The sequence below is a fragment of the Eleutherodactylus coqui genome, chromosome 10, assembly GCF_035609145.1.
Source record: "Eleutherodactylus coqui strain aEleCoq1 chromosome 10, aEleCoq1.hap1, whole genome shotgun sequence".
In the NCBI taxonomy this organism is placed as follows: Eukaryota; Metazoa; Chordata; class Amphibia; order Anura; family Eleutherodactylidae; genus Eleutherodactylus; species Eleutherodactylus coqui.
The window spans coordinates 66,077,834-66,105,471 of record NC_089846.1 but is presented as its reverse complement, the minus strand read 5'-3'; the positions used below and the strand labels follow the sequence as shown (position 1 = coordinate 66,105,471).

At 43.6% G+C, this 27,638-nt stretch overlaps 1 protein-coding gene across 4 annotated transcripts in view; it reads right to left on the bottom strand.

The window, feature by feature from the left end:
* Nucleotides 1-27,308, bottom strand: part of LOC136580559 (G-protein coupled receptor 4-like) — a 76,229-nt gene extending 48,921 nt beyond the window's left edge. For 2 of the 4 annotated variants that reach the window (XM_066581205.1, XM_066581204.1), the window contains exons 1-2: nt 27,207-27,308; nt 18,109-18,256 (exon numbers count right to left, since the gene is read on the bottom strand). The gene's annotated coding sequence lies outside the window, so the exon portion shown is untranslated. The remainder of the gene's footprint in view (nt 1-18,108; nt 18,257-27,206) is intronic. The other 2 variants (XM_066581208.1, XM_066581206.1) reach the window with 1 other exon arrangement.
* Nucleotides 27,309-27,638: the final 330 nt, after the last annotated feature.

Genomic DNA, 27,638 nt, shown 5'->3' with positions numbered 1-27,638 from the left:
TTTAAATACCATTTAATAAAGATTATTTAAGAGTCTATACTGTGAAGGGAGACCTGAGCCACCAGCAAGCGGCTTGTCTCTTGCTGCTCTCGTATTGCAGCCTGCTAAGTCATATTTGTATCCCGCCGCACAGCCGTAGCATTCACCAAAGCTTTCACTACGTTCTCCATTTTGCTTATCATAGTGCATGTGCTGCATCCGAAACACCATATAGGTGAAGAGGTTTAGCTTGGGATCACCCAGGATATACACCACAGGTCACACCTTTATTGCAAGCAGTGTGAACACGGGTCTTCCAAACTCAAAAGTGCAGCTTATTCTTCCTTGGCTCGAGGTGCAGCAATACAGACATCAGTCGCTCCAGGTAAAAAGACCAAATAAAGATCTGCCTGTCTGGCTCTGACGTAAGATAAATGTCCCTGACTACCGACCGGTGGGCTAATCCTCCCAGCCCGATTATAAACAGCACAAGTCCAGGTATTATTCCTGTACTCGCAGGTTTTGACCCAATATAGGAACTTCCATGGTTTAGGCTTCTTTTAGACACGCACATTCTAGTGGGCGACGTTACCGCTAGCTCATTTAGACAGGCAGATTCATCGTTGACTCGTTCACTCTTACATATTAAGGGATGTGAAAGACTAAACAATTGCCGTTTAAGGCCGGGCTAACACGACCGTATGTTAACCGCATATTACACAGGCTCTGTACGCCCACGTGATACACAGTAAATTGCAAGCAATCAATTGCCTTACGCAGCTCCGATCACATTAGCGTGTCAGAATAGCACAATACGCGAGCGCAAAAAAGAATGCAGTAGGTTCTGTTTTGCCGTGTTTAAATATAATAGTCGCGTACGCGTGCGATTTTCTGTGCAGATGGATGCCCAAATCTCTCTCTCTCCTGTTCTCATATGAACGTGTGAGAGTTTCTGCCACTCATATGCAATGGACTGCAGGACACTCGCATCCGTTTACTTCAATTGAAACTTTCCATGCGGAATCCGTGCTAAAAAAAAGAGCATTCTGCGACTCTTCGTCCACCCGTGGAATATGCAATTAATACCCATGTGCGTGAAGGAAAATTTGAAAAAGCAAATAAAAAGGGGGATTTGGTACCACCTTTCAATGCCCGTGTTTTACCGTGAATCTTCCGCGTGGATGGCGATCACGGAGTCCGCAATTCAAATCCGTTCGTGTGAGCCCGGCCTTAGTGTGCCCAAGTTGCATCCAAACTTGCAGGCACAACTAGTGTGCACCTAGTCTGCAAGGTCTACTCAAGATTATAAATCTACTGTGCTGCGATTTGCTCTGAGTAATAAGGTATTTAACTCCCCCTGCTGGCTAGAAACTAATTCTATACAATATATGCAGCTAAAACGGGGTCTTTTTAGAAAAATCTACCTTAGGGCCCCTGCGCACTTGCGTTTTTTTGCACGTTTTTTTCATGCAATTGTCAATGGGACTTTATAATGTTAAAAACGAATTGCAAGTTGGTGCTTTGCAATTTTTGTGTGATGCGTTTTTAACATTATAAAGTCCCATTGACAATCACGTAAAAAAAAAAAACGCGCAAGAAAAACGCAAGTGTGCAGGAGCCCTAACAGTACTAACAGTAAGGCCAGCTAGCAACGGGCGTAGCGTTTTCCTGCAGCGGATTTCTGCCGCTGGAAAACGCTAAAGTCACCCGATTCTCCACGATGAACCTATCACTAATGATAGGAAAATCACGGCATGCCACAATTATTATACATTGGCGGAAAATCCCCGCGATTTTCTGCTCATGTAGATCGGGCTGCGGTTTCCATAGTTATCCTATGGGAAGCGTATAATACATTACCCGCATGCGGATTATCGACGCAGATAACCCAATGGAATATCGCCCGTGGACAGGAGGCCTAATATCATCTAGAAGTTTAAGCATACACAAAATGAAAAATGGTATATGTACGTGTAATTTTATATATATATATATATATATATATATATATATATATATATATATATATATATATATATATATATATATATATAAAGGTTTTACTTGCAGATTAGATAAATGTTGGATGACAATCCATGGAGCCTCCAGACTGTTCCCTCAAGTCTGCCGTCAGGAAAGGAAGATTCAGGCATGCTGGATTGTAGGTTTCCCCAGGAGATAAGCAGAGATGGAGACAACAGGGGTATCGATTTGCTGTTTATAAGGGGGGAGTCCAGAATGACATGGCCCCAGCGTTACTAAACCCAAGGTTTTTCCCATTAATTACATAAATGACAAAAGGCATGTAAAATCCATCACTGCAGCTTTAGCTAGTTCTAGAACTGAGCGCATGTATTCTTCTAGAGCCATAATGGTTTCTGCAGCGGCATTATCACACTGGGAACGTATCTGCAGCTAGGAGTCTGAAGGGCAACTCAACATTTCTGCGCTGAGAAGATTCCAGTCGAGGGGTCTATTTGTGAGTTTTGTGCATCTCGCAATGCACAAAACTCCTGCAAGATCATCAGTTGTATAAATACAGCTTTAGGCCTTATGCACACAGGCGGGTCAGATTCCACCTGTGGAATCCCGCACGGAATCCGGCCCTGACCGAATCTTCTTCACCGGCGTCTGCATGGACTTGCCTTCTTCCGGCTTTTCTGTACTGTGGATGGTCCTCACGGCTCGCCATCGGACATGCGCAGTAGATTTTTTTTTACTTCAAGGGAAGGCCAGGACACGTGTGGGAACTGCACAAAAATGGAGCATGCTGTGATTTGTTTTCCAGACCAAAAGGTCAGCAAATCAAATACTATATGTTTTAATCCATCTGCGGACGCCCATGCATCTCTATGGGCGGATTCATTTGCAGGCAACCTGCGCGCATTCCGCAAATCAAATTTGCCTGTGGACATTGGGCCTAAAATATTCTGGTTACTTCCCTTTTTTACATTTTATTAGTTTTTTTGTTTCTTTCTTTTTGCCTAATTTGAAATAAATAGATTTATACGAAAATAATGCAAGGATTGAAAGTGACGAGTCAGCCATAACAAGGAAATAGTACAAGAGATCAATATGTTTAATATTTTATTTGCAAGGCATGTCTGTTACTGCAAAGTTTATGAAAAATATCATTGTATTGGTCCAAGATGTACTTTATTTCTGTATCTTTTTTTTTCTTAATTGTAATAAAATATTTACAAAAGCTCCAAAAAAAAAAAAAGTGCGATATCGGTCTCATTTTCTCAAGATATCGCCCGTGTAAATACAGCCTTAGGCCTAGGCCTAATGCCTACAGCCGCGACGGGCTCTGCAAGCAGAATACCACAGCAGAGTGCATCACGGCGCCCTCCCAAAGACCCCATACTCACATTCGGATCCGCTGCATAGCTCCTGCATAACACTGCCGGCCCACATGCGCAGTACAGCGTATGACGCGACAGCAGCGTCACATGACGCATCCGGAGGTGGGCGGGGCGCGTATTCACGCTATACTTCTGCTGTGCTACAGCGGAAGTATAGCGTGCAGGCGGCTTCCATTGACTACAATGGAAGCTGTCCGCGAGTATGCCTGCAGCAAATAGGACATGCCGCGGGTAATTTCACGCTGTCAAATTCCGCGGTGGAAATCCGCAGCATGTACATTGAGCTATTAGGTTCAATAGAACCTAATAGCTTCGGTGAAACTCCGTGGATTTCCGCCGCGTTTAACGCGACGGAAATCCGGCCGTGGGCATTAACCCTTATGCTATTATCATGCTGAGAATGTCTCTGTCCACAGCAGGTGGCGGCAATTACTGAATGCACTTTCCAATGTTGTGCCTGGATGAGCACCACATCTCCCGACGAGCGCCCTGTACCACATATATTTGATGATCGGAAGGTCCTGCATATGGAGCGCTTTTTTCTGATTCTTTTTCACCTGGAATGTAACAGCCAATTTACACGCAACAGTTATTGCTCAAAATTCATTCAAACGAGTGATAATCATTCCGTGTAAATGCAGAGCCATTGTGCACTACTCATTCCCTTGTCATTTATCGCTGAGTTTCAGCCTGCATAAAAATAGTTGTTAGTTTGTTCACTTGTCATTAGGTTTAACTGGTATTCCTTCAGCCTTCCAAACGACTTGAATTAAAAACTTCCTGGCCAGAGATTCTTCGCATAAAAACACGCCCAACTGAGCAAACAACATGTAGTGTTTACATAGCTAATGAGGGAAACAGGGAGGATTTCAAATGATTATCTCTACGTGTAAACGCTCAGCATTTAAAAGCAAAAAATGCGTTAGTTTGTTTGTTTAAACGACAATCAGGGCCTGAGAGGCTCCCAGAAAAAAAAAAACAGGAAAGCTCCCACGAGAGCCATCAAGTACACTGGGTGCAATGTCTACCACATACAACGTGCTGGCGCCTGGGCCACCATCACAATGTTATCTGTGTTGGATACGTTTGGAACGGTGAAAGTAAAAAATTTCAGAAGAGATGAGATTTTACCGCCATAACTCATGTAGTAGGACTCTGGGATGAAAAAGCCTGCAGCTATAACCCTTTATACCAATGCTATTGTTTTCTGGGGTGGGGAGGTCAGCAATAGCCGCCTCAGGATATATCTCATGATGGATCAAACGGCAAAACTGCAAAGTAGGCTTATAGCCAGTTATACTTTTCACCAAATATGTACATTAAAAATTTAAGAATACCCTCACCCATACATGCTATCTTTTTTTAGTGCTTGTAAAAAAAAAAATGCCATGAATTTCATGTTTTTTTTTTTGTTTTTTTTATATAGCAATGTTCTACAGAGGGAAAAAAATGACCACACAGAGAATGTAAAAAATTGCAGTGGACTCAAAAAACAAAAGGCAAGTTAGTAAAAATTCCATAACTTGGTAATAACCTACAGCTAACATCGAGCCGCAGTGTAGTTTGCTGGGAAGAACACAGTGTCTCTCCTTACTAATGCTATACGTGTTCCTACGAGAATATAGGACTCTCACAATAATTCTCCTTGCTAATAATGTACCTAAATCGGGCTGTATCTGAGAAGACACGGTAATACTCTAGTCAGCAAGGCATCCCCTGGCTCGCACTGCACTGATGGAAATATGGGGGCCCAATCCTTTTGGAATTTTTTTTATTTTAGTAAAACAAAAAGACTTCAGAATTTCAAGATGATTTTCCAACATCTTGGAAATTGTCCCTGTGCTGTATGGAATGGAAAGGCTGTCCTGGCCTGACCGTGTGTCTCCTGTCCAGAACTGCATCATACGCTGTCAGGCTGGTACACACTTCCGAATTCTGTATGTAAAACTGAGGCATGATATGGCAGTGTGGTTAGCCCCTAACAAAATAGTAGCTCGGGAAGGGGGGGGGGGGGGGGGGTGTAAGGCGTTAACATAAAGACTACTGCTAAAGGGCCCCTCATAGAACGGCCCCCAAGTCCAGTTTTCAACCCATAATTCGAATACGACCAATCTTAGCATCAGCTCACACATTGCAGATTTTCATGTGGTTTTACCTCTATAAAAATAATTCAATGTGTGAACTCATCCCAAAGGACCTTCGGCATGGCCCAATCGGGCAAGAACATTCATTGGATTATTTGTTTGCCTGACTGGGTCATGTGAAGGTGCCGATCACCCTAGGCAAAGCTCATTCATCCCGTGATTGCATTTTTCATTTAGCACAGAAAAAGGAAATCATTGGCCCAATAGAAATCAATGGGCTTATAGCACTACGTATTAGGCATGTTATGTGCAGGGCCAAATGTCAGTGTGAGTGAGCCCTTAGGCCGACTCTCTACACAAGCCTAAGCACATTTACATGTGAATGAGCGTAACATTTTTTGCTGAAAGAACAATGCTTTTTTTTGCGTGCACATTAGTATATTTTACTGTACTTTTTGCATCCGCCATACATGCTCATTAGCATGCGTTAAACTAAAAAAATAGTTTTAATGGGTTCCGGATGCGTTCTTCTTTCAGAGCATGTTCTATTAGTTTCTGCAACCAAAATGTTCGAGCAAAATATGGAAATGTTGATGAACCCGTTGAAATCAATGGGTTCTATTGTCTGCCTATTGCGCGCATAAATACAATCATGTCAAGCCAGTCTTAGCCGTGTAAAAGGACCTTATAGGCTGGTGTAACTGTGCCAGTGTGCACCTGAATGTTCAGCCTGGCAACTGTTGGAAAAACGTAAGCGCTAGCAGTTACTAACGCTCATGCAATAGCAGTCTAAGGCTGCCTGCACACAGCAAATTTGCATTGCGGAACCCCAAGCGGGTGTTCGTCCTTGGGTACCGCAGCAAATCCCACCATAGTATGCTATGGAAAAGCGCTTTTTCCTGCGTACAAGCAGGAATCAATATGCAATTTTCCACTTGCGGAGGGGGTGGGGAAATCACAGCATGCTCTATTTTTGTGCCATGTCAATGGAAGCCGTCCGACCCGCAGCCCTTACACAATTAACATAGTATAAAGGCCATCGTACTTGCGTCATCGCCTAGCAATGGCGCAGGAAAATCTGTACTGCGCATTTCTGACGGCGAAAGAAGAAAAAAGACAGGTATGCTGGGTTCACTGGCTGGGCACAGGGTCGGATTCCAGTACCGGATCCGGAATCTGACCCGTTCGTCTACAGCCGGCCCTTAAGGTACCTTTAAACAGATCAATTATTGTGCAAATAGTCGCTCAGAAAAGCCCTTGAAGCGTTCGAGCGACAGTCATTCATTTGCTTTTACACAGTGATGATTGTATATTATTGGTTTGTCATAGAGGGGATCTGCATGCAAGTTAGTTTTCAAGTCATTTAAATACAAACAGACTGACTTTACATCAGACGACTTTTGGTCAACCAGTGACTATACTTTTGGTAAGCTGAAAAGAAAGGACTAGCGACTTATTGCTCGTTACCCTGTGGGTGGCCATATTTACATGAAATAATTATTATTTGAATTCGCTCTTTCGAGCAATTATGTAGCCGACCCATGTAAAAACCTTTAGGGTCCTTTCACAAGGGGCAGAAGTTTACAGTAATTTGTGGAATATTCTGCCCATGTGAAACTTCCCCAAGACTCTCCATTCTACGTATGCACTGGAAGAACTGCTTGGTACAACCATTGTCATGGAATTCAAGGCCATGCCTTAAAAATATATAATTGTACCTCCGCTTAATATTGTATGCTTATAGTTAAAATTTAATAAAAACAGATTAAACATACATATGCACTGGAAAATTGGCAAAGAATAAAGGCCCTTTTACACGTAGCGATTATCGCTCACAATTCCTTGAAACAACCGAAAAATGAGCGATAATCCTTACATGTAAACCATTTTAAGCTCCTGGAGGCCCTTTTAAATGCAAATGAAGATGATAAAGTGTTAATGCCATTCACACTTTATGCAAAAAGATTGCAAAATCTTTCAGTCATTGGAAAGATTATCTTTGCGTGTAAATGGACCTTTAAGCCACTCTCATACATAGCGTCGGCAAAACGCTGCAATTTCGATTGCAGCGTTTTGCTGTGATTTTACCACCGTTTTTGGACGCAGATTACTGCACCTGGCCACGTTTAACACATCCCATGAATGAGAGTATGATGAGGTGCATTAAAAAGGGCAAAAACGCGGTAAAATAGAGCAGACAGTGTTAGAAATTCTAACGCCACGTTCGAGTGCATTTCTGCGAGGTCCCATTGAAAACAATGGGAGCATTTTGCCGTTATAGCGCTTGCGTGAAAGTGACCTTAGGATGAATCACACACAGCCTATGGGACTGGCGGTGGGGGCAAACTAGCAGAGTCCTTCACACTTTATCTGTAAGCAGGGGAGCGGGGTACAGGCCAGTGCAAGAAGATGGACCCTGTGGGATTAGTTTCTGTTGGCAGAAGGATCTTGGGCACTGTGTAAGGGAACTATGGAACATTCTGACATCATTCTTACCAACTTAACAGTATAGCTAGAAGGCAAGTGTCAATCTTCCCTTGGGGAAGTATCATTTATCAGACTATACACAAATCTCCGGTTTCCAGTAAGATATTCTTTTTGAGAATGAAGGTCAGACTTCATGAACACATCTAATGCAACCTTATCCTCTGTAACAGCGACAAATGTATCATTCGCTGACCTTCTTCTTCTGTTACTTTGTCTGCTATGAAGGCTGTCTGGATACATTATTACTTTCACTTCCTCCATCTTTTTGTCCATATCAGCACTGTTAAATGTGGTATTAGTGGTAAATACGGCCATACACAACGTATTTCTTCTGCCGGTAAACTCAGTCTCGGTAACCGCATTCAGAGGTCCTGCTTTGGACAAGTTGTTTTTTACTCCAGTTGTTCCATTTTATAGTCCCTAAATATTTCAAGTAAACTTCCCCTTTAATATAGGTATAGCAATATTAATTTTGGCACACGGCAACAGTGGTCATATAGTCCTGTGTATGGAAACCTCACCACTCAAACATTATGATCACAGAAAGTAAGGTTAGGTTATAGGCATGCGAACATTTTTTTCCCTCCGATTTACGGCTCTGGATTGCGGATCCTGTGATCGTCACCCACGTGGATGATCCACGTAATACACGTCCATAGCAAAACATAGGCTCTGCTGACACATGCAGATTTGAATTGCGGTTTCCTGAAGCGGAAATAAAATTGCAGCATGCTCCATTTTAGCGCGGATTCAGTGCAGATGGGCTCAATTGATCTTATGGAAGTGTTCGATGCGTATTGCATCTGCAATTACATTACGGATTTTTAGACGGATACGTCTCAGGTTGCTTGGAGACCAAGCAAAGGAGGTGGGAAAAGCAGTGCTTGGGCTCGCAATTATTTTTCTTTTTTCATATCTGTGTCTAGGCCGGGCTCACAAGAGCGGGTTGGATTCTGCATGCAGGAGCCCAGCCAGTGAGCCTGCACGCAATGCATAATTGTATTGCATATGACCACGTACTCACACAGTTGGTCATATGCAGTACCATTCTTTTTTTTTAATTTCCCGCACCGTCACTTGGCGATGACGCAGGTACCCGCAGCCCATACAAAATGTAATTACTCATAGGCGAGACTGGCCTTAGGGTAGTTGGAAACATCAATAACTTGCTCACACTTACATACAAGGACCACCAAATAGGAGTCTCATAAGAATGAATAGAGAAAATGACAATCAGTCCACACAGCAGGATTTGGCTAGTCCACATTGTAGTAGACTAGCCACACTAGTCACAGCGAGTGGCACGTGAAATAATGAGGGATAGAACGGAGCAGGGAATTTATGAATAAAGCAATGGGCAAGTACATTAACTGCATTGTGATAGACATGATGATTAGTTAGTATAAAATGTCTATCGATTTGTACTAAATTAGACGTATTATGTGTGTTTTGTGACTTCAGCCTAATGTGGAACTCTGCTGCATAAGGAAAGAGTTAGATCACAGTGTTGTTATTGCTTGTATTCAATACTGAGTGTTTTCCCAGTCCTTTCCCATACTCCACACAGAAACTTCTCCATAATCCAGCTCACAACAAAGAGATACAAACATGTGCTAAAAACTGAAAGTACGTAAGACAAAGACTTGCTTATACATTGGACTTGAGAGAAGGTGGGCAGGAAGGAGGGGGGATTCTATATGATCCGACAAATGAGAATCCTATATGTTACTGATGTAACCTGTTGCACGCCCATTGTATGCTTTCCAAATAAAAGGGGGCTGTCTGGGTGTTTCTGCCCAGAGAGCCATTTTGAGCATGAGACTGATACCTCGTGTTTGACTTGGTCAGTGTGCGCATACTGCTTCTACACAATTTGGAAGCTACAAAATACGCCGAAACCTGCTGGAGAAAACCATATCCAGTTCAGTGGCGTTCCTGGGTGCGCGGGTGGATCTGTGAGGTCAGAGCCTGAAACGTATAGAGACCGGCAGATAGCATGCGGAACTCAGGGGCCCAAAAATCTGCAGAACACGGTAAGATTGCTTTATGTAAAATCTACCGATGTGAGCTGATTTCCAACTGCTAAACTGCCTGTATCTGATCCAGACTAGACCTTCACTGAAAGGCAGGTAATAACTCTAGTTCTGTCCACCCGATTATCACCATGTTACCTGTCTACGGGGTATTTTGTATGCTGTGGCTGCTATGTCTGAGACGGTTAAAAATTGTGTATACAAGACCAAGAGACAAATTCTGTGAGGGTTCATGTGTCAGAAGGGCGGACTCGGCTGAGGGAGCACGCCGGAGAGACACTTACTCCTAGGTAAACTAGTGTGAGGTTAGGAAGATTTATGATATGCATATTTACCTTTATGATTGAGCGTGTTATGTTCTCATATGTGAAAAGGTATATACGCGGGAATATAGCCGTGCTTTGTGACGGCTGATGTCTCCAGAATATTGTTGAGGTTTTGGTCATTGAAAATAATCGTCAGTCTCTGTGTATAGCTAAATGTCCTGTCTAGATCGTGTACAAGGAGTGCTCTTGGGGATTACTAGTAGATGGTGGGTTGATATAAAGGTAGAGGAGATATATACCTTGAGCCGTTGTGGGTATTCTCCAGTAATCCCGTCTGTTTGGTATTATAGAAAGAATGTGCAGTGTTTATTATTGGGGGAGGGTTGCTGATAAGAGAGTGGACTGAAAGCTTTTCTCAATTAACCCTTCCGTTCCCGTTGTCTTGTATTTTGTAGAATTAATGTGCATTGTGATCTGAGTGGGAAAGAGAGGTTATATTGGAAGGATTTGAAGAAAGCAGATTTTACAAGAGAAACACTACTGTGTCCAGAAACTTTGAATAGGATAGAATAAGCAGGTAGAATAGAATGAGGGATCAGTACAGGATGTTTTGGAATATGCAAAACATGTAGAAACGTTTTACAAAGAAAAGGACCAGGAAAAGTTTCAGAAAGAAATGTCAGGTTATGGACAGATAAGCAGAAATGAGTATGGTAAGATAGATTGTAGAAAGTTTTCAGAAGATGAGCAGGAAGCCCAGCAGAAAGAAAGGTGTTTTTAGATTGCTAGGAGGAGGTATAACCTAGTTAAGAGATTCAAGAGGAGAAAGCATGTAGGGGGGTATGTGTATTGCTTATGAACAATGTAATGCCTTTGTGTTGACTACAGCCCCTCCCTGTAATGGTGGCCACGCTTGCAATGTTTACAACCCCACATAGTGTGACTTTGCAGCAAATTTGGTGAGCCCTGCCCCCACCCTGAAGTTACTTCCCCCCATGTGCTCACTTTCAGGGTGTGTGAGGTTACTTCCGGTCTCTCCCCATCCGGGACAGGACCTGGCCATGCCCCTTCCTCCCCCAGCGGCCATCTTGCCTCACCTGGAAGTGCTGCCGCCCCTGGCCCCGCCCCTTCCTCCGGCAGCCATCTTGCCTCACCTGGGAGATTTGTAGCCCCGCCCCTTTCTGCCTCTGGCGGCCATTTTGCTGCACTTGGGAGGCCTATATTCCCCAATGCCACTGTATCCAGTGCTAACCTCATGATTGTCTGAAGCAAGGTCTTGTTTGACCGGACTTTGTTACACTCCAAGATGTGGCCACTTTGGATGTCTGATAAGTTTAGGGAAACAAACCTTTGTGAAGATGCAGCTTGGGACATAGTAGATGACTAAGCTGGTTTATAGTGTATGGAAGATTGGAGTTGATGCATGGGGGACAGAGGTCGGGAATACATGACAGGGGACGCTCTCTCATGTTCCCAGGGGCTCTGTTTTCCACTGCCCGCTTCTCCAATGGATGCTCAGACAGATGATGTTACGGAAGGCTCCTACAGATGGAATAATTTCCCTATAGTCACCCAGCAAACTTTTTCACGCAATTTAATGAAGTAATTTTACTTTTTATGTGAAGAAAGAGGGACTGAATTGCCCAGAGTAGGATGTTAATTCATCCGTATTCTTTAGTTTTTCCTTAAGTCTTTTGTATATTCTAGTGTCAGTCTACACTGAAGCTATAATTATATTCCGACAGGAGAGTGAAAGTTAAACGCTGGACGTTCCCTGAAATACTATTACACTGGGTGACGTAAAATTTGACTTGTGTTGCGCCCCCTTGTGTTAAAAAATGCTAACTGCGACCTGAAAAAAAAAAAATCTAAAAGGATATTTTCGCTCAGACTTCGCTGCATACAATGTCACCTTGACCTACAAAGTGCTTGTTTTTGTGCCTCTAGGTTTCCTTTCTCAACTTGTACTAGTTTGAACGCAATTACTCTTTTTTCCATTGAGTATTCCGGTTCAAAAGGGGGGAGGCATAGGTGATCTGGGTCATAGATGATCTAGGTGTTGTAGATCAGCTATTGGGTTTAAAAAAAAACAAAAAAACAAACGATTATTTAGTACTAATACAGTAATAAACTGCAGGTATGCAAACAGTTATCGGAACCCCTGTTGATAATGCATATGTTGAGCTTTTTGCAGATGGTACCAGGGTGAGGATTGATGACTCCACATCGGATATGCAGTGGTCACACAACAAGATGTCCTAGAAGCAGAAGCTCTGCCTCCGCATGTCACAGTACAAGAAGCGGAATGGAAGGCCATCACTGAGGCGTGTAGAGTGGCGAGAGGTAAGACGGCAACCCTTTACACTGACTCCTGGTATGCATTTGGCATAGCTCATGATTACGGCCCAATATGGAAGCCCAGACAGTTTTAATCTTAGCAGGACAACCAATTGAGAATGGTGCAGCGGTACAGAGTCGCATGGAGGCCCTACTTCTACCTGAGAAAGTTGACAGTTCGCACCGATTCCTACACTGGAGAGGCGAGGGACGACACCCTCGCTGACAGCACAGCAAAGGCAGCGGCCCTCAAGCCGTGGAAGAAAGAAGAAAAGATACTGACGGCATGAGTCAGTGGTAAAAACTTTGGACATTGACAAAAATTTGGACTTTGATATGCTAAAGACTTTTACAGTTACAAGCCAGCAAGGAAGGAAAGGATAAATGGACTAATATGGGAGCAGCAGAAACAGGACAGCGTGTGGTGAACAGTCAACAGCACTTGCCCACCACAGTTCCTGTATCCCATGATGGCCCAGCTGATGGACGGAAAGACCCACCTAGTAAAGCAGCAATGACGACGACGCTTGAAAGAGGACGGGCGACTTCTGGGTTCTCTGTAGCTGCTGCATCATTTGTCCAGTTTAGCATAATCTATGCCATAGGTGAGTCAAGGCAGAAGTAAATTTGCCACATCACACTTGCCGGGACCACTCTACCCATTTCAGGGATTGCAAATTGACTACGTTCAGCTCCCACTTGTTGGGAAGTATGAATACGTGCTTGTTGTTGTTGATGTCTTTGCAGGTTGGAGGCCGACCCTGTTACCAAGGCAAACAAGTAGGTAACCGCAAAGAAGCTCATGAACGAGGTAAACTGTGAATATGGGGTACCAGAAGTGATTCAGAGTCAGACAGAGGTATAAACTTCGCAGGTGAATGTAACATGTCATGTCTGCTCTGGGTGTATCCCAGGCCTTTTACATACTCTACCATTTTTAGAGTAGTGGAAAGGTGGAGAGACGTAGTGGGACGCTAAAAAGTAAGATACTTAAAAATGACGCCACTTTGGAAAGACTGTCATCCAATAGCCTTATACAGTGTTAGATATGAACCCGGGGGGGGGGGGGGGGGGGTTATACGTTATCTCCCTACGAGATTGTTTGGGCTAGCCCCAAGGCTAGGTCGTTACTATTCTCAGTAGTTACAATTACAATCTGATGTGTTGACTAAGTATGTGATTTCCGTTGTTAAAGAACTAACCAAAGCCTATGCACAGGTGTTCTCTTCCAGACTCAGAGGCAGACACTGGGACACATATCTTGCAGCCTGGGGATTGGGTGTGCGTCAAGAAGTTCCCCAGGAAGCACCCTCCTGAGCCCCGATTTGATGGCCCCTACCAGGTGCTTCTGACTACTGCTACAGCTGTGAAACTAGCCGAAAGACTTACATGGATCCATGCTTCATACTGTAAGAAAGCTTCAGATCCGGGAGACCAGTCTTAGTTGTGCCAAGGACATTACTCTGGTTAGGGCTAGTGAGAGAGGAGGGTGGCAACTGGAATCCTTAGTCGGAAGAATATGAGGGTATGGTTACCTTCTGGTATAACTCGTCCAATGCTCAAGTAGCCGCATATTCCTTCGACTATTGTACTGTGGTCCCGTGTCTAGGCGCAAGATCCCACCGCAGGCCAGATTTAGCCCAGTCCAGCTGGTTATATGACTTATATACCCGGGGAATACAATATGTTTGCGCCACTGATAATGTCTGGGGAGAAGACTGCCGTTATTGGGGATTAGTGGGATGGAACACAGGAATAGACTGGTCCTATAAACCACGAAGTGCCTTAAATAAGAAAGATAAGAGCGGGAAATCCCTAATTAGTCGTATAACCCTCCTTGAGAATAATAAGGACAGCAGGTATTGGAAGGCTGAACTTAGTATGTTGCTTGGTTTTAATGCGGTTTTTACATTAACCATGGGAGATCCCAAGCCCGGGGGACGGGGACAGGGACGGGGGGGGGGGGGGGGGGGGGGACGGACTTACAGTCTGGGGACATACCGATACGGGAGGACAGATCCCTTAGGGAAGTTTAAAATAAGGGATATGGTAGATGCACCCGAATGGAAGTCCCGTGCCCATAATTAACCCCCTCCGCCGTAAGATAAAGACCTTGACGAACATGATGATCATAGCCGACCCTACCTTTGAGGACACCTTGACAGTAGCGACTGGCTACTCTGACCAGAATCTCTGGTTGGAGTTGATGAGGTACAATGCTAACAGGAGCAACAAGTCTAACTGTTGCGTGTGCGGTAGTGCCCGACTACACTCGGGGATGGTCCCCTTAAATCTTCCTGTAGATGCTGAAGAGTGGTTTATCAGTCTCTTCACGAACATTTCCGCTAATTACACTGTCCGTGAGAAGTGGAAGAAGCAATACTCTATAACTACTTAAGTGTTTTGCACCGCAGAGAGTATTACTGACTACCCTGGAAACTACACCTGCCAGGCAAATAGGCAGGGTGGAGGGAGATTTTTGGGGAACTCACCAATGGGTATTGCTCCTCCTACGGTACGATAGGAGGGGAATGGATCCAGAATCAGGTTCAGTCCTTAGGAGACGTTTACTGGCTTTGTGGAGACATGAGGTGGAGGACCCGCCTGGAGGGTAATTGGACAGGGGAGTGTGCCTTAGTAAAGCCCTTATGCTCCTCCACATCCTGTCAGACAACATTGAGGATAATGAGGTTACCCCCAATAGTTACTTTATCTCGATCCAACTCAGTCTGTGTTTTGTGGTTATCCTGTCATGTTGGTCTATCCTTGTTTTCCGCATAGGTACGGCGGTTCCTTCCAGTCTTGTCACTAGGTAGTGTAGGGTCAGTGCAGGCGGCCTGGACGTGTTCACCATCCGGACTATCTCCAGGAGGGACATTGGTGTGGGTGAAGATTAGGGAGTCCCAGGCCGTGCGTACCTGTGCACACTACTAGTATTGTAACATTATACTAGAGCGAGAAGAGAGACCCCTGGTGGTAGTTTTGATCTACACATGTATATTGACGTCATAGGATAGCCAAGGGGGGTACCTGACGAGTTAATAAAAAATAGAGACCAAGTTAAAACTAGATTTGAGTCCATTTTCCTGATCATTATGGTAAATAAATGTTGACTGGATTAATTATGTTTATTATAATTAGCAGCGGTTTATAAATTATACTAGAGATGCCTTATAGGGACTAGTCGACCAATAGGACCTACCTCGACTATGACTTTTCAAAATAGAATGGCCTTAGATATGACTTTAGCTAAAAAGGGGAGTGTCTGTAAGATGATAGGGGAGACTTGTTGTACCTACATCCTAGACGACATGTGACCCGCGGGTAAAGACGCAGTTGCCATTAAGAAGCTGACCGCACTAACTAAAAAGAGCTAACTTTTGGGACCAGCACTCGCCATGGATGAGCGGGTGGTAAAGGATCCTGGCACAGACGGGCGTCGCTGTTGTATGTGAACTGATGGTTATCTTTTCTGTTCTAGTCTGCTGTGTTATCCCCTGTGTCAGAGAGACCTGTGAAACTGATGCTGGAAAAACCGCTCCCACAGTGAGTTCGCTGGATACATCCCCAGAAGGAGTGGACAAGTCCTACACCCCCTTGAAGACCCTAAAACGAACCTTCAACGCGCTCCAGTTATAGGCTCATGCGCAGAGAACTGTGAAAATTAGATAGAGAGTTAGAGGATAGACATTTTAAGGGGGGATCGTCATAGACATGATGATTAGTTAGTATAAAATGTCTATCGATTTGTACTAAACTAGACGTATTATGTGTGTTTTGTGACTTCAGCCTAATGTGGAACTCTGCTGCATAAGGAAAGAGTTAGATCACAGTGTTGTTATTGCTTGTATTCAATACTGAGTGTTTTCCCAGTCCTTTCCCATACTCCACACAGAAACTTCTCCATAATCCAGCTCACAACAAAGAGATACAAACATGTGCTAAAAACTGAAAGTACGTAAGACAAAGACTTGCTTATAAATTGGACTTGAGAGAAGGTGGGCAGGAAGGAGGGGGGATTCTATATGATCCGACAAATGAGAATCCTATATGTTACTGATGTAACCTGTTGCACGCCCATTGTATGCTTTCCAAATAAAAGGGGGCTGTCTGGGTGTTTCTGCCCAGAGAGCCATTTTGAGCATGAGACTGATACCTCGTGTTTGACTTGGTCAGTGTGCGCATACTGCTTCTACACAATTTGGAAGCTACAAAATACCTCGAAACCTGCTGGAGAAAACCATATCCAGTTCAGCATTCCTGCACTTTGTTTCAATAAGGACTTAGGGTGCATTTAGACACAAAGATGGCTTTTGAGCGATCATTTTGGATAATCTACTAATTGCTACTAATTGGTACCTATTAGTACCAATTAGTAGCGTGCCAGCTGCTGGGAGCAGAATTTATTCAGAGGACTACCCACTGTTCTTTGAATAAATTCTCTTTGTTCTGCTGCACTGATTACAGCTGAGACAATGCAATCCGCTATTATTAGCGCTCCCCAGGCAGAACACAGCATGCGGTCCATCTTATCAGCTGTTCTGCTGAACGACAGATTTCAAGCAGAACTGGAATCCATCGTTCGGCAGAAACCTGAAATATGGGCAGATTTACATGCAACGATTATTGCTCAAAAGATGGCTTTTGAGCGATAATCGTTGTGTAAATGGGCCTTCATTCACATCAGCATCAGAGGTTCCGTTTGGAGCATACAGGATAAAATAGCACTTTATGCAGTACTATTGTCTAGTGTCAATGACGTCTGTTCAGTCCTTTCATAAGACATATTTGTTCAGCCAGTGGATTCCATTTTCCTGCTTCCTTAGGGTGGTTTTACACGATGCGCGATTTTTTTTATCTCCCATGTTTCCCTATGGAGGCTTCTTTTTATCACATCGCAATGCACCAAACATGCATTCCGATGCGATTTCAACATTAGAAAGTCCTATTGACTTTTGCGGCCAGTAGCGATTCAAGATTAGTCTTAAAAGAAAAAAAAAATTGCAGGAACAACGATGCGCTTTTCTTGCAGCAAGACCAAGATCGCCCGTCTGAAACTAGCCTTAACAGAGCAGGAGAACGGAACCCACAATGCCAATGTGAACAAGCCCTAACACACAAAGCAACTATAAAAAGCTACTCAGGAGCATCAGGGGTAAAGTGAAAGGCTGACCCTGAGGTGCAAACCTGAAGAGGTATTGAAGTGGATCACTGGACGTACTTCAATGCAATTCAAATGTCAGAAGCAACCATATAACTGAAGCATATAATAAACATTTAGCATTTCTTTTCAAGGTACCATAAATAAAAATGTTTAATATGTCACAATATATGAAATAAACTGGTGTACTGTGGTCAAACCTCGCTCTATGAGGAACCAATATGCAAAAACAATTACTCAACAAAACCACAAGTCTGAAAATAAGTCTCAGACAAACGCTAGAAGACGTCTTATATGTAAACTAGAAAGAAGGATTAGGATAATTTTCCTTAAAAAAAAAAAAATATACATCCTTTTTCTAAATGTTGGACCACTGGGTGGGGGTCATTTTCATACCTTTCATGCGTTTTAGGTTAAATACAAAAGATGTTGCAGGTCTCTCAGCAATCCACGAACTTCAGCTCGCTGCTCCTTGGTCTGTAACGAAACAACTTCCACCAGTCTCCGTTGGCAGTGCCACAAGATGTACGTCACTGCACACAACCTAATGTAGAGGAAGAGTGATGTAGCTCATGAGGGTGGATTAGGGTTTTTGTTTTTAGTATACCCTACTGTGTTTCTGCTCCTGTATTGCCTTGCACCGAAAACAAACAGGGGAGGGCTGATCCATGTACTGCCGTGAGGGGCTGCTGACTGTGAGAGGAGCAGCATGCCAAAATCATCTGCAGATCCGCAGCTGATTTCGATTCCAAACCGATACCAATGGTGCGGAGTTTGACGGTTTTTGATCCAGAAATGCTGCGGATTTTGCACCAGAATTTTGCGCTGCAGAAAATCCGCTACATGTGAACTTACACAAAAGCTGTCCGGAGTCTTCAAATACCGAAACTCATGTAGGGAGAAACACTAACCTAGTATACAGAGCACTTGCCCTGAAAAGGGCGACGCTGTCAGAACCTAATCTTAACTTTCCTATATAGAAGTAGACCAAGGTTGAATACAGGATTTGGATAGTAACGATTAAATATGGTTCCCAATATCTGAGATATATATGATGAATATATCACACAAAAGAGTCCATAATAGGAACACTAATCTATCCGCAACAAATATTAATTATTACAAAGCATCTCACAAAAACTCATGTTTCTAATTATAGGAGGTACTGGTTCAATGTATAAGCAGTTCCTTGTTGATGATGATGATGATATGCTTTGTGATAATTAAGATCGGTGGTCGATAGACTAGTGTTCCTACTATGGACTCATTTTTGTGCAATATATCCATTATATGTATCAGATATTTGGAGTACAGTACTTTTTTGTTTGGATTTGACATAACTAACATGTATAATTATCTGAAATGTATTATTCTATTGCCATGGCCCATAGTTATTGAGTTCCCAGAGGCGTCATTTAATTTGAAAGGCGAAACGCATAGCTTTTTTTTTTTTTTTATATCAATTGGGATAACATATATAGCAGTGTCATTGCTGTATTGTATTGACTGAAATATCAGTCATACTACTCTTTTAGAAGTACCATATTTATTTGTTGCAAACTAATTCCTATACTCAGCCTTGACCTCCCCCTATATAGGGTGTAATAGGGGGAGTTAGGTTTAGCTGCCTTTTTTCGGAGTGGGTGTTCAGTAAACTAGCTGAGGTTAGTCTATAGGGTCTATTAGGGTTTGAATGTGCTCCTGGTTTTAATATGCTAAATAAAAGGTTATATTTAATGCTCTAATAGACAGTCATTTGTCTGTGAGATTCATGTCTGGATCTGCCATGCACATACCTTTCACATCCGCTCTGGTATTTCTATTGTTTGGCTCCAAGGACATAGAAAATGCAGAAATACCAGATCCAGCACATGCTGTACCTGAAAGGCATCAGACAGACCCTATTGACTATGATGAGATCCATCTGGCTTCCAGCATCGCACCCAAAATTTTCCTGCACAAAATAGTGCAGCATGTCTCTAGTGCAGATGTGAAAAGGGCCTCTAATGAGACAGATATCTTACATTTATACTATTACAACGTCACAGTTTCCACCGAGTCATACAACACCATGTGCATGTAATAATTCACCGTTATCAGACAAATGAGAATCATTTTTATACTTGCACAATCATTTAATTCAATGAGCTGTACTTGCACTTAGCCCAGGCTGCTGCAATGTGGACGGAGCTGGCAGCTTCTGTCTATGTGCCCACTGACAGCTGGCCAGATATCAGCTAATTGTCCTGATTGGCAGACCTCTGCTGATTAACTATTAATCCATCCTAAGAATAGGTCATGAATACTGATGTCCCAGAAATCTCTTTCAAAGAGACTACAAGCTAAGCTTATGAGCTCAAAGTAGCGGACACTCTCAGTTCAGGAATGTAAAGCCCCATTTACACTGAAAGATGATCGCTCAAAAATCGCTCAAACGATAGTTTGATTGACAGTTTTGAGCGATCATCTTTGCATAAACTCTTAAGTAGCTAAGAGTTAAATGAAGGGGGAGTGGGACACCGCTGACAGCTCCCAGAGCAGCAGCTGCTTTGTGTATGCAAACAACTACTTTATATTTGGAGCTGTCAGCTGGTATCCTGCTGGACCGATAGCTGTGAGAACAGCAGGAGCACTGACAGCTGCTTTGTTCTCTGAGCTAACATCTGGTATCCTGCTGAGCCGATAGCTCTGAGAACAGCAGGAGCGCTGACAGCTGCTTTGTTCTCTGAGCTAACAGCTGGTATCCTGCTGAGCCGATAGCTCTGGGAACAGCAGGAGCACTGACGGCTGCTTTGTTCTCTGACCTAACAGCTGGTATCCAAGTGAGAGCTGCAAGCGAGATACCAGCTAGAGAATGGTATCAGTGGTATCCTGCTGAGAACTCAGTGCACGGCGCTGATAAGAGTCATTGCTGACTTTTAGCTTGCTAAAAATCAGCGATGAATGAATAGTGCATGATGGCAGCGCGTTTAGATGCAATGATTATCGCTCAAAAGATTGCTTTAGAGCTAATTTTGAGCGATAAACGTTGTGTCTAAATGGGCCTTAAGTTTTATACTTGCCTCCCTCACTTTTCCACCTGTTGTCAACTCTCAAACTCGCTGCAGTGCTATGGAAAGCATTTACTGTGTTCCCCGCGGCCGGATTATCGCCGCGGGAAATGCTGTGAAAATTTGCCCGTGGACAGGAGCCCTTACGCTGCAGCATATAAAGACCAGCATCTCTCAGTAGTTGATGCTGGTCATTGTACTGCTTGGATATCACTGTCTTGTGCCCACTCAGAACTGTGTTTGCATGTCTGTCTGTTAGTGTCTCTCTGCTTCCCTAAAGATGGTTTGGACATCTGTAGTCCTTGTCTGTAGTGAATGCACACCCCCTCTTTCCTTCCCTGACAGGTGCGTCTTATGTCTCATTTGTGTGTCAAATGGTTGATGCCTGACACAGTTCCCTATGTCAGCACAGTAGCTGAATGTCTACCCCACTGGTATGAGGACACTGAGACTTGCTGTGTATTGCATCTGCTTGCATGTGAGCTCTGGGTGGGGTTCCTGTTATATGCACTATCTGTTGTGTTTGGTGTGAAGAGCGACATGTTTGATGTCTGTGCTGGTTGCCAGACACGTTCTGTTCTGTGTGTCAGTACAGTGTCGTTTCCTGCATGTTTGTTCAGTGCATCTCTCCAGCTCCCTAGTCAGGGATAGTTAAAGGGGTTGTCTCGCGAAATCAAGTGGGGTTATACACTTCTGTATGGCCATATTAATGCACTTTGTAATATACATCGTGCATTAAATATGAGCCATACAGAAGTTATTCACTTACCTGCTCCGTTGCTAGCGTCCTCGTCTCCATGGTTCCGTCTAAATTCGCTGGCGGCTTGCTTTTTTAGACGCGCTTGCGCAGTCCGGTCTTCTGCTCTGAGCACGAGCCGCTTCAGGTCTTCTGCGCAGACAAGCTGTATCTTCTCGGGAGCGTGCTGGAGCGGCCATTCTGCTACCATCCTCTCTTAGAGGAAGGTGCAGAGCCGCCCAGCCGTGCCGAGAAGCTGCCCAGCAGAGCCGCCCAGCCCAGCCACCCAGGTAAGTGATGGGTGACGGACTGACGGGGGTGACGCGTGACTGACTGCCGCTGGGGCGCCGGGGGCTAGCGCGGGGGAGCCGGGGGCTAGCGCGGGGGAGCCGGGGGCTAGCGCGGGGGAGCCGGGGGCTAGTGCCGGTTACCTGCTGCCTGGCGGTGGGTGACTGGTCGGCCGCGTTCAATCCCGGGGTCCGGTCGGCGGCTGCGGGGCATCTGGTTGTCAGGGAGACACAGCTGGTAGCGTCTCGGGAGCGCGCACGTCGGGCTACAGCAAGCGACGGGAAAAGAGCCGGCGGCCATCTTGGGGAAACTTTTTATAAGTTGCTGGAACTGTAAGTACAAACCAGCTAGAAAAGTCATTTACAGGGGGGCTTAGTAATGTATGCTTAATTAGGGGGACTGGGCAAAAAAAAAAATGTCACTGCTTCCTCGAGACAAACCCCTTTAAGTTCCAGGAACAAGTGCAGGCCCGCATCTATCGACGAGATCAGTCTGCCGTGGTAGGCAGGGCCCTCTCCCTCGTTCGTTACGTATTTAGGGAAAGAGTTCCCATTTAGTTTTTGATGAGAGTGTTTGCAGGTTTTAAATGGACACGCTTGCATTTGTTCTGTGGAGTGACGCTTTTGTGCGCTAAGCGGACGTAACACTGAGCTTAGCTTCTATGGTTCAAAGTAGCTGACAGATTCCCTTTAAATGGGTTGTGCCGAGTTAGGAAGTTATTTCATATCCTGTTGATAAGGTATAAATTTATGATCCATTTGATCACTGGGATCCTCACCAAGCCCGAAAATAGAAGTACAGTAGGTCCCTGAGTGAATAGAGTGGAGATCGCGCAAGCACACTGTTGCTCTACTCATTTCAATCACAGTGCTGGAGATTAGAGTTCAAACACTTTTGCAGTTTCCGGCGCTGTCATTGAAGCACATTGAGCAGCAGTGCACCGGCACAACCTCTGTTCCATTTACTCGGGTACCGACTGAACCCTAGTTCTCAGGATCAGGAGGGTCCCAGCAATCGGACACCCACCGGTCATAAAGTTATCCCCTATACTGTGGATGGTGGATAATTTTATAACTTGGCACAACCTCTTTAACTCGTTAGTGACCAAGCTTTTTATTTGCTTTTTCTCCCTCCTTTAAAAAAATCATAACTCCTTTATTTATCCATCGACGTAGCTGTATATGGGCTTGTTTTTTGCAGAACGAGTTGTTTTTTTCAACAGTAATATTTAAGGTACCAAATAATGTACTGAAAAACTTTTTAAAAATTCTAAGTGGAGAGAAATTTAGAAAAAGATGAAAATTCCAACATCTTTCGATGCATCTTGTTGCTACGGCACACAAACAGCAACAAAAATGTCAGGATAACTTTATTCTGTGGGTCAGAATGACTAATACAATACCAAACTTATATAGTTCTTTATTGATGTACAACTTGTATTTTCACCAAAGATGTTTAATTTTTTTAATTATTTTCTGGCGCCATCTTCTGTGTGCAATAACTTTTTTATTTTTCCATTAACATAGTTGTGTGAGGGCTCATTTTCTGCAGGACGTCCTGTAATTTGTGTCGGTACCATTTTGGAATATATATGACATTTATTACAATTTTTTCTTTGAGACAGGGTGACCAAAAAAACAGCACATTTCTGGCATTCTTTATTTTGTTTTCTGAAGACGCTCATCATGCGGGATAAATAATGCATTACTTTAATAGATCGGACTTTTATGAACGCAGAGATAACAAATATGTTTTTTTTTTAATTATTTAGATTCTTTTATTATAAATATGGCAAAAGGTTTTTTGTAAATTAGTAAATAGTAATTTGTAAAACTTTATTGATCTTATTTTTACTTTTTTTTTTTTCTAGTCTCCAAAAGGGACAACAACTTGTGGTGCTTTGATCGCTCCTGCAGTATGATGTAATGCCATAGCATTACATCATACTGCGATCGGGCAGTCAGTCTATCAAGGCCCCCCACGGGCATGGTTTTACACGCATTCTGCCAGGACAGCTCTGAGGTCTTTCAGAAGGCCCCTGGCTGCCATGACACCCGCACGGCTCCCTGGAATCTCATCGCTGGGGGGCGTACGGGACCCCTGAACATCGTTCGGGGATTTAAATGCCGCTATCACAATTGACAGGGGTATTTAAAGAGCTAACAGCTCCAATGAGCCACGCAACTTATCAGAGCTGTTGCCGCTGTGCATCGGCTGTAAAAAGCAGCTGATGCCTGCGTTGTATGTAGAGAGATCATCGCGCATTCTCTCTTCATACATACCCCGACGCAGGCCATCGAAAAGCATATTGGCTGTCGTTAAGGGTTAAATGAATTTGCTGTCAGGAATGAAATCATACTTGTATACATTCACAGCAGAGAAGTGGATACAATTGTTTCCTCTGTAAGCAATGCTCTACAAGCTAAACAAAGCAGCAGCTCCTGAAATCTCAAGGGCAGTTTGGAACAATGTATCATTTTGCAATGTCTAGACTGGATACAATTGTATCTACATCTCAGTGGGCAGCAGGACTAGTTATGTAGAGGGGTTTGTAGCCTGTGAATGTAAACAAACACAGCAATCAGCGCCCACATAAGTACACACAAGGCCTCTAGTATATACAATGTGCCAGATTATTACCAGTGCCCAGATATACAATGCTATGCCAAGAGAAATATTAAGATACTACCACCTAGTGACCAGGTGGCGTATATAACACCCACAGTGTGTCTAATTATATTGCCAGATAAATATTGCACAGATATACATTGCATACAATGCACAGACAGCTCAAAATAAAGAATACAGTGCCCCAGATATATTGCTCGGAGTAAATATATATTACCACAGTGTTATAATAGGGCATAGTGTGCTCATTGCATGCCATACATTACCCACTGCACCCCCAAAACCCACCACTACCAGCCGCCTCTCCATATCACAGATTCAGCCAGTGTTTACATTGTCCACATTCCTGCTTGGAGAAAGAACTATCGTACAGCGGGTCCTCCACTCATTACACCCCTTCAAGCTGTAGTAGTACCCCACAATATTGAGGTAACTGTCAGCCACACATGATGTAATGCCATTTATAGTGGGGGATGGGATATTTAACTACTACATGAAATAACAGGATTTACTAGCTGATTGCACGCTTTTCTCCATGCATTCTTGGAATGGGGTTCCCCGCTGGGTTCTCCAGCAGGGTTACAGAATGGAGATCTGTGTGCATGTGCAGCTTGAAAGGTTTCTTCATAATTACAGCAATATTTTACACTTTTATGCATTACATATCTAAATCTATTCACCTGTAAATGCTTCCAGTGGCGTGGTGGAATAGGTTTTCTAAGATTATATTGTTTCATGCTCAGTTTGTTGTCAAATGCCTTTCTTATTATAGTAATATGTTCAAAGACTTGGAAAAAAAACTATAAAAAGCCAATCCTCCCACTATGCAAATTCTACTGGATTATGCTGATCTTTAGTGTAGATTCACCTTTGGAGTCATGCTGAATGATACAATGCTCAAAAAAAATGAAAAGGAAATGTTTACATAGGATGGATTTTCTGCAGCAGATCATCAGTGGAAAATTGGCATTAAAAACCCACACCATTTAATGCAAACATTGATGCTGATTTTAATGTGGAATCCCCCCGTCCCCCCTCTCCCATGTTTGAAGAGTTAGAACCTGCATAAAAAATCTACTGGTATAACTGACATGCTGCAGATCCAAGATTTACTCTGCAGGTCATTCTCCACAGTGGAAAGTAATTTTTCTGCAGCATGTTTGCTGCTACTGTAAATGCTGCACATATTCCGTGCCGAGGGTCGGCAAGGAAAATCCACGGCAATTCAGCCCCTTGTAAGCATATAGCCTTAAGCTCATTTAACGCCAAGTCACTTAGGCTGCTATTACAGAAGCACTAGTTATACAACAAGGGTTATATAACTTGCATTATTTTCATATCTCTGCTCATTCTGATCTGAACAGTGCAATGGGCGGTCCTATCAGTGATTGACAGCCATCTTTGTATGACTGGGCATATAGGGGCAGCTGTCAATCACTGATAGGATTGCCCATTGGACCTCAAAGCTCAGAATGTGCAGAGCTTTAAAAGAATAAAATACAAGTTAGGCCACATTTATATGGCCAATGAGCCCGATGTGGCACAGAAGGTTAAGGCAGCAGAAATGCAGTCCTAAGCTCTTGCTCACAACCTGAAGGTGGCAGGTTCAATCCCTGCTTAGGTCTGGTAGCCGACTCAGCCTTCCGAGGTTGGTAAAATGAGTATCCAGCTTGCACCAGCGGTCTTTACCTTACATGACCAATAGCAGGTCAAGCCCGAAATCCCATGAAAATAGGACATGACATAACTTTTCTATCCACAAAAAAAAACACGTACTCAGCTCCCCCTGCTCTATAACATGCTGCCTGCAGTTTGGGCAGGTTGTTCGAGCTGACAGATTCCCTTTAACAAGCACAATCAACACTTTAACCAACATTTGCAAATTATTAAAGAAAGGACTTATTTACAAAAAAATAACTGCACCATGGTCAAGCAGCATGCACCATGCTAAGAAATGGGGTACACAGCACATTAGAAGTTACTTACTGGTGTCTGCCAGTATTGCATGGGGTCCCAGTAAATGAAGTTTTCATCTATCCACAGGATAGGTGATACATGTACGATCGCTGGAGTACTGACTGCTGTAACCATCAGTGATTACAAAAACAGTGGTCCCCGAGTCCTTCAAGTGAATGGAACAGTGAAGCTTGTGTGACCAATTCACATCTATGGGACTGACAGATGCTATAGCTGAGCAGTGCACTAGGCTATGTGGACAGTCAGTGAACGAAACAGTGGTCACACATATGTACGGGTTTTGGCTTCATTCTCATGTCCCAGCAATTAGACACTAATGTCCCTTTTACACGGGGCAATAGTTGTCTAAATGTCTGCATAAAGTGCCCAAGTCATCGCTAAGGTCGTTAGCGCTCATGCAGAACGTTTAGACTAACAGATTTCACCACTGGATCATGGGATTCTCGCTCAGCGCTTGCATTTACTATGAACAACAAGCCTGCGATCAGCGATGGTTTTTATGCTGACAAAATCAGTGATGATGAATAGTGAACAAATAGTAAACGACTTTTTTGCATTTACTCTGAACAATTATCGCTCAATTTCTTGAGTTTGAACGAATTTTGAGCGATAATCATCCAATGTAAATGGCTCATCAGTGATCCCACATTTATCACCTTTCCTGTGGAATTGAATTCCCCCCTCCCCATTCTTATTACAACCGTGGAGAACATATTGTATAAGATCACATTGCAAAATATCCCAAGCCATATGTCTCCAAGAAGACCAGATTCAGGTCCTTCTATTAGCATGTAACAACAAAGCAATGCCCTTACCTGGCCTAGAAAGCTGCTGCATATAGGCAGCCCCCTCTTGCTGGTTGTGTACAGCACTCATCATCAGTAGGGCAGCAGTAACAAAACACCCAGGTGCTTCAGATTGGGTGCAAGCTCAGTATGTTCTACCCCCTCCCCTCAACAGATCAAATCCTGCCCTCACCAAACTGCTGCAGGCATGTCTGTAGTATGGATGTTTGCAATTCTTGTCATTTAACCCTTTGCAGCACTGGAAACTTCAATCTGAAAAAGATAGTACTGCATGCAATATGCAGAATAATCTATGGCTATAAAGTGTCAGCTGTGCAGAGAAGAAATTCCTAAAATGAGTCTGTTGAGCTGCAATACCAGACTCAGGCCATGTGCAAGAGTGGCGCTATTTCTGGAAATAAAACAGGTCCCTTTTCTGTAATCCTACACAATCCCCTTTTA